The 8,150-nt window shown below is 46.8% G+C and overlaps 1 long non-coding RNA gene across 1 annotated transcript; it reads right to left on the reverse strand.

Moving 5' to 3' along the window:
- Nucleotides 1–1,456: 1,456 nt before the first annotated feature.
- LOC137157686 (uncharacterized) lies at nucleotides 1,457–3,065 on the reverse strand. The gene is made up of 3 exons (XR_010921183.1): nucleotides 2,865–3,065; nucleotides 2,516–2,580; nucleotides 1,457–2,324 (listed from the first exon to the last, which is right to left on the reverse strand). It is a non-coding gene; the product is annotated as an uncharacterized lncRNA (long non-coding RNA).
- Nucleotides 3,066–8,150: the final 5,085 nt, after the last annotated feature.

Below are 8,150 nucleotides of genomic sequence, written 5' to 3' on the forward strand. Positions count from 1 at the left end.
CTTCGGCAAATTTTCAGGTGACACTAAGCTGGGGGGAGTGGTAGATATGCTTGTGGATAGGGATCACATACAGAGTGACCTAATCAAATTAGAGGATTGAGCCAGAAGAAATTTGATGAGTTTCAATAAGGATAAGTGCAGAGTCCTGCACTTAGGACAGAAGAATCCCATGCATAGCTACAGACTGGGGATCGACGGGCTAGGCAGCAGTTCTGCAGAAAAGGACCTGGGGGTACAGTGGACAAGAAGCTGGATATGAGTCAACAGTGTGTCCCTTTTGCCAAGAAGGCTAATAGCATATTGGGCTGCATTAGTAGGAGCATTGCCAGCAGATGGAGGGAAGTGATTATTCCCCTCTCTTTGGCACTCATGAGGCCACATTTGGAGTATTGTGTCCAGTTTTGAACCCGCACCACAGGATGGATGTGGACAAATTGGAGAGAGTGCAGAGGAGGGCAAGAAAAAGGATTAGGAGGCTGGAGCACAAGACTTATGAGGAGAGGCTGAGGGAACTAGGCTTGTTTAGTCTGCAGAAGAGAAGAGTTGGGGGGTGGGGATTTGATAGCAGAGTTCAAATACCTGAAAGGGGGTTCCAGGGAAGATGGAGCTAGGCTGTTCTCAGTGGTGGCAGGTGACAGAACTAGGAGCAATGGTCTCAAATTGCAGGGGGGGAGGTCTAGGTTGGATATTAGGAAAAACTTTTCACTAGGAGGGTGGTGAAGCACTGGAATGGGTTACCTGGGGAGGTGGTGGAATCTCCATTTTTAGAAGTTTTTAAGGCCCGGCTTGGCAAAGCCCTGGCTGGGATGATTTAGTTGGGGTTGGTCCTGCTTTGAACTGGCCGTTGGACTAGATGACCTCCTAGTGTCTACATAGACACACACACACCCACACACCTCCGTGAAAGTTCCATGCCTGAAGGCAGTGATATGGCTGAACAAGAAAATGATTAATAGAAAGACAGTGTTGTCTAGAAGATAGGGCACTGAACTGGGAGTCAGTAGAGCTAGGTCAAATGAGATTTGGGCACTGAAATACCATTTATACCTTTGAAAAACAACAACTTTCTAATTAAAAGAAAATAATTGGGAGATGTGACCAGCTCCACATCACACTGTAGTAGTAGGACAGCTCAAGTTTGTGTTGTCCCCAACATCTTGATTGGATATTTAACATTATTAAATATCACAGTGTGTCTTTAAATATAACACACAGCTTTACAAGCTGTTCACAGTACTGTGTGCGTTTTTCCTCTCTCTCTTTTATCCAGTTTAAGTTAACTACATATAGACAAGCTGCAGGCTTCAACCCCTTAGAAGCCAAAAACCTGTTCTATTTATCAGAAAACTGGCTGCTTAGTAGCAGAGCTCGCTTGGCCGGCTGGCCGCTTGAAGTTGCCACAATCCAGGGACAAGTTATTTTCCCCCTTCACAAGCTGATATTTCAAAGAGATCCATTTTTCTAATCAGTGCTGAGTTCAAAACTATTACAGCATTCGACCCAGGAAAGGAAAACAGCTTTGTTTGGAAGACTGGCACCTCCAACAAGATCGGCTTTTCCCTGAGCTATTTATTGGTCACTGCTTCTGAGAACTAAAATTCCTTCTTCTGACCAGTCAGAGGCAGCACAGGAGACTCAGTTTTCCACTGCGTTGCTGCTTCTACTTGTGCCAAGTGTGAATCGGATACAACTGGTCGGGAATTTTCTGATGAAACTTTCTTTTTGGTCAGAAAAATGCCCATTTGTTGAGTCCAGAACTGTTTCTGGGACAGGCTCAATTTCAACAAATTTCCTGTTTTGAAAATAGTTTGAAACCTGTGAATTGTGGAAATGGGATCATTGGCAATTCCCCAGTGCCGGAATTCCTCAGCCGCTTCCTTACGCGCTTTACAGACTCTTGGAATTCCTCATGCAAACGTGCAGACATGGAGCTGAAGATATGGCCTGATTCAGTGTTATTCAGTCAGCCTCACAGCCCAGCATAAACCTTGATAAAAGGCTAAAATTTATCATCAGGAAACTTTCAGTGTCTGGGCTTTACAAGCTTGCCCTTTAAACACGTCAGAAACGTGTCACCCCATCATCCTCAGCCCTGTCTCCTCCTTGCTCTTTGCACTTCTCCTGCCTGCCTGCCACAGGCTGTGAGATACACAACAGTGGGAGAGGACAACGCTGTCCATGCCATGTCTGCTTGAGCCTAGGAATGGGGATGGAGAGTTGGACTGCAGAAACTCCTTATCGGGCCTCACCTCTCTTTAGAGGCTGAGGGATTCTCCGCTCCTTGGGTCCGTCTGCAGAAAGTTACCCATACCGGAGCAGTCACCCTAAAAACAAGGTTTGTTAAAGAGATAGAGAAAATGGGGTCAACAGGAATTGGTTTGCATAGCAAGAGTTCTTAATTGGGGTACACATGCCCCTGGGGGTACGCAGAGGTCTTCCGGGGGAATATCAGTTCATCTAGATTTTTGCCTAGTTTTACAACAGTCTACATAAAAGGTACTATCAAAGTACGTACCAACAAACATTTCCTACAGCCAGCAATATCCTCTTTATCCTCTCGACTGCTCTCTATACTGCACACTGCAATGTAAGTACAATATTTAAATTCCAGTGGATTTATTTGATAATTATACGGCAAATGAGAACGTCAGCAATTTTTCAGCACTAGTGGCTGTGTCACTTGTGTGTTTAGATCTGATTTTGTAAGCAAGTCGTTTCAAAGTGAGGTGAAACTTGGGGGTACACAAGACAAATCAGCCTCCTGGAAGGGGAATAGTAGAGCCACTAGCACAGCTCATGGGACTGCTTTGCAAAGTCAGTCAGGCCGCCCCTTCGACTTAGTGACAGAGAAAAGAAGATTTTACCTCTCTAGAGATCAATTCCCTCTTTCGCCTTTTCCTGATCAACCTCACAGCCTCTCCTGCTTCTGTCCTTCACCCCACTTGCTTCTCAAATCCATGCATCGGTGTTCATTATCTTATCAGGGTAAGTTACGTCAACAGTGCTAAAGAGGAGTGTTTGCTTCACACACGTCTTGATCCAATGCCACTGCCTCTGCCACCCGTGTGTCCTGAGTAACGATTCACCACGTCAGTCCCCAAACATTGCTGTGAACAAACCTCATTGCAGTAAAAGAAGATATACAAGTGAAGCTCCACCGGGCAATCACCTGTTTGACAAGCTATTGGCCTCATCTCCAGCTGGGCAAGTGAAGATCTCATTAACAGCACACAGCAGGGAGGTGACAGCCCCTTTAGAACGGTTTGTTAAACCAACTTTGTTTGCTGCCAGGCAAGTTCTTACATTCTTGTGCCGCCAAAGAAAGGCTAGTGCTCATGAGTTCATGACGTGAAACTGAATGCATTTTACACCCCTCCCCCCCACACACATACACACACACACCAGTGCCCATTTCAATGGTCCAGCTATAAAAGAAAGCACTGGGCATTTGGTGTGCAATATTCCGATACTACACTGCTGAAGAAACATCATGTCCTCTGTGACGTTATTAGGTCTCATGGATTCTTTCTTCACAGCCCTGAGTTCTAGAAGTCAATGTTCTTGGGCGGGGGGGGGGGGGATAAAGAGAAAAGAAAAGAACAGTGCTCTCCTTTCCAAGGCGGCACTGTAATCTCTGCTAATGTAAAGCTTTGTAGATAAAGGGTTAGAAAGAAAAAGGGACTCCTTAAAATCCCTAATTACATAGAGCTATACTAACTTAGCAAACCGCAACACTGAGTTTTAATTTTGCTAGCTGGTAGCTTTGGGGCATTCTTTAAACCGATGGATGATTGCTAGGAAGAGTCCAAATCAAATACTATTAGTTGGTACTCGGCAGGAGACACAGAGATTGCTGGAAAGACCCCCAAGGAAGTGATTTGATCCAACCAAATATATGACTTTTTACTCTTTCACAAATCTTTGGGAACAGACAAGCACAGGAAAGAGAGATTTCAGCAGAATGCTGCGTGCAAGATGTGGTTAGTTATAATGAGACATGAAAGCACGTAGACTGGAGCCTCTAACAGGGTAATCTGACTCCATTGCAACAGCTCAAATAGTTTTTAACTGGGAACCTTTCACCAAAGAGCTTTAACTCAGTACCAGCTGCAGCGGCAGCTTTCAATTAAAAAATCAGGAAAAGACTGCCTGTGAACTAGCAGCTACCAGAGAGCTGGGTCAGTCACTGCCCAGAATTAAAGTGTGCTGCACATCCCACAGCCCCTGGCTGCAGTGCTGCTGAACGTTGCCAGAGATGGCCAGCCACTAGCATCAGCACTTTTTGAATGCTTCAGAATAAGTGCAATCAGCCATGCCCAGTTCAGTTTCATGCCTCAGGGCCTGATTTACTCATCAGAATTGTGGAGCAACTCAATAGTTCTGCACTCAGCTGCAATCATGGGGCCCTCTGGCCTCTGTAGTTTAATAGAATAGACCTTCCCCAGCCTAGGAAGAGCTACCAGGCCTGTTCACCCACCCACAGCCTTCTGCTGCAACCCCAGAAGCTTGTACTCTTATCCCTCCCCAGTTCCAAACAGGCTTCCAACCTCTGGGGCCGTCCTTTATATCCCCTGGGTGGGACTCAGACTAAATTAGTAGATGCTGGCCAGCTGGGTCAGATGATTCCCAGCAGCTGTCTGCTGGGCTCTTCTCCAGACAAGCCTGGCTGCTGGCTCTGAAGGGATAGACAGCTCGCTCTCTGATGGTTTGCTTGAGTAAAATGTGCATTCAGTGCTAGATTCTGCAAGTGAACTCGCATCCCAGCAGCCTGGCTTGCAGGAGCTGGCTCTGTCTGTGGCAATACCTGTCGCCCTTTACCTTCGTTTTCTATCTTTGTTAACAAGGCTAAAGGCACACAAATAGTCCTGGTGTAGGTAGGAACGCTGGCTGTGTTTCTGAGGTAGGCTGAAATGGACTTACACAGAATTAAACAACACACACTCAAAGCCCCAGTAGCAATAAACTCTTTGTGAGCAACACTGGCTGGTTACAGAAAGCTAAACAAACAAATCCTAACACACTGAATTCTGTTTATGAAAAATTCAGGAACAAAACAAGAGACCAAAGGCTGGAAATAGTAATGTATTCCCTTTGAGTTGTTTGCCCAGCCTAAATTAAGGAGCATTGTAGGTGGCAGAGAAATTTGATAAACTCACATTTTACTTAAAAGCCTAGGAACCAGGTGAAGTGAGTTTACTGGCTTTGTTCCTAGTATGAAATCACAACACATAAGTCACCCTGTCCTCACCTCAGGGGGACTAATCTCACCAAATTCACAGGAGAATTTAAAATAGGCCAAACCTGGGTAATAGTCCAAAGGATTGATTTCTCTTAATAAATCTGGGGTTGGAGTTCTATTTCTTACATTTGACAAGCAGGTTTTTCATGTTCACTTACCTGTTCAAGGATTTTAACACTCACTGAGGATAGCCACAGGGGCTGGGTTTTTAATGAACTAACTACCCACTTTGGACACTGAACTCTACTAAAGTCACGTTCTTTCATGGAAGGTTTAAAAGCTGACTGCTTTGTGTGGCCAATGTCTATTCTTCCATTGGCAGAGATGCTGTGGATTCCTGGTTCATTGTTCAGTATAATTTCAACGAAGTTTCAAGCCTTGATGCAGCTCCGGCTGGTTTTGCTGCAGATGTATGAGCCTGCTCCTATTGGTACCCATGAGAACTTTACCACCCGTGTCAATGGGGCCAGGATTTGGTCCTGAGGAAGGATGAAGCAGTAAGAATACTTTGGCACTGTTTCCAGCTGACCAATGACTAGGAGTATCTCATTGCTGCTTCCAGGATTCAGGAGTCCATTTTTTCCTTCCACTGCATTAAAGAGTGTAAAACAATGAGGGGTGACCCTGAAGTCTGGTTGAGTAGAGATAAGAGTCCAGAAATCTGAATTACCCAAAGCATCTATTCTGAGAATAGTTTTTTTCTCACAAGGTTTCTGGTACTTCACAAATAGCCCAAGAGCAGCCTCTGGCTAAGGCAATGTCTGCGTTACAGACTATGTCAGCAGAACTTCCGTTGCTAAACTACACCCTGAGCGACAATACTCACCCCGACATCAGTGCTCGTGTGCACAGCGCTATGGCAGCAGGACAGCTTCTCCCAACGACACAGCTTTTGCCACTCCTGGAGGTGGATTTTTTATGCCAATGAGAGAGCTCTCCCCATTGGCACAGACTATCTTCCTCAGGGACGCTGCAGCGCACAGCTGTACCGACACAACTGTGCCATTGCGGCGCTCTACGTGTAGACATGCCTCAGTGCTGAGGTATTGTGGACTTCCACTTGGGCAGTCAGGAGGCATGAGAGAAAGGGAAGAATGGAAGGATTATGAAGACTGGTTTGAGTCTCAGAAAAGGTACATTTATATTTTGAGTGAATTATAATTTTATCAGAACTAATTCTTTCTTCCCGGCTGTAGACACATGCACATGTTAACAAGTAGCACCGTGTCCTCCGGTTCCCTCCGTTAACACTAATCTCTGGACGGGTTTTGAGGGACAGGTCTGGATTCCTTTGGACCCCTCTTACTGCTCGGCAGGGCATAACTTCCTTATTCTCGTCCCAGAGAGATATATTCGATGGTGCCTCCACCCTCCTCCGTCTTCCTTGCAAGGTCACCAGGGCAGCCTGGAAGGAAAATTCTAACCACAGGCAGCCCCTACTTACGGGCCGGAGAGTCAGAAACTCCCAAGGAACAGCGAACGCACACTTTACAGTCAGAGTGATTGTACTGCGCAGGAAGTAAATATGACCGAACTGGGTCAACCAAATCAGGGTTACCGGTGCCTTTCCCACGCTGCTAATACCCATGACTTTCCCCAAAGTCCCAGGTTCATGACAGCAGGAATAAAATGCCATGTCCCATTGGTACGCAAACTCTGTGGGGCCCTCGCTGAGCTGTTGAATGATATCTTCTCCTGCAGCGATAAGCAATTTGGCTGGCTTGGTTCAGTGCAACCCAAAAGAATCGCACGTGGGATCAGACGATAAGACCATGCACAGGTTTAATAGACAGTAGGCAATAAGATACCCAAACCCTGACTTGCCCCACAGCTTGAGGACATAGACTGAGGGGTCCCACATAATCGCCCTGTCTAACTAAAGGATGATGCATCACAACTCCATGACGGATCCTCGGGTTTAAACTGGATCTGGACTGCTCGGCCAGTTCAGAGGCGCTGGCAGTCGCAGCTGGATGGGAATCAGGCTCCTGTTCCCAAGATCACCTCTCAGCAGAAAGGCAGGCAGGTGTCATATGACAATTACAGCAACACTGCCTCTCTTAGAGCTCAGATACATCCACGACAGGCGGGCAGCCCTGCCCTAGCAGCCAGAGCATGGTGAGAGTTTCTTGTGGGAGCCTGACTGCTCCAGGGCAATCCTCCACACTTGTTACCTTGCAGAGGGAAAGGACTAACCTTCGGGATGTTGCTTCCAGGAACCCCAAGGCCAGTTCTCTGGGGGACCCTGCATGCACCCAGGAACTCACCCCCCCAGCCCCTCCCAGTGCTCCTGGGGGTGGCCGTTTCAAAGAGGACCTTCCTGATTGGCCAGGGTAGCTCTGCTTTCCCGGGTCATTCTTTCCCATCAGTCACCTGAACTCCAGCACCCACCCTGCTTCTTCCAGCACTGCTCTCCCCTCAGCAGATGGCTGGCAGCTGCCAGGCAACCTGCCACCCTTTGCAAGCTGGCAGTGCCCTGTTGCTGGAATAGTGCCTCTCCTCTCTCCCTCTGGGTTGCCTAGAAACTAGGACTGAGTCTTTCCTGGTCCCCTGCCTCCCAGGGCCCACGTGCCTCTCCCTGAGCGATGAGCACAGAGATGCCCAGGACCGGAGTAAGCGCCCCGCAGTTTACAGACACAGATAATTGTCCCATGCTTGTATTTGTCTGACTGTCAGAATAATGCCGTGCCGATGTTTAAAAAGCATATTGGTTTCCTAATAGTTCTACAGATCGGGTCATTGTAGTGCTGATGGGCCGTAGTAATCCCTGGTGAAACGACTGAAGACATGGAAATTACAGCAGGGATTCATTTAGCTCAGTGCATTTGTGTTTAGCTGTTACGTTCCTTCCCCAAAATACATGTTTTCAAGATACATTAAAATAATGGATTTGCAGAAAGAGATTGATAAT

Source organism: Emydura macquarii, unplaced genomic scaffold, assembly GCF_026122565.2.
Source record: "Emydura macquarii macquarii isolate MOO-44397 ecotype Brisbane River unplaced genomic scaffold, CSIRO-AGI_Emac_v2 contig_1551, whole genome shotgun sequence".
Classification (NCBI taxonomy): domain Eukaryota; kingdom Metazoa; phylum Chordata; order Testudines; family Chelidae; genus Emydura; species Emydura macquarii.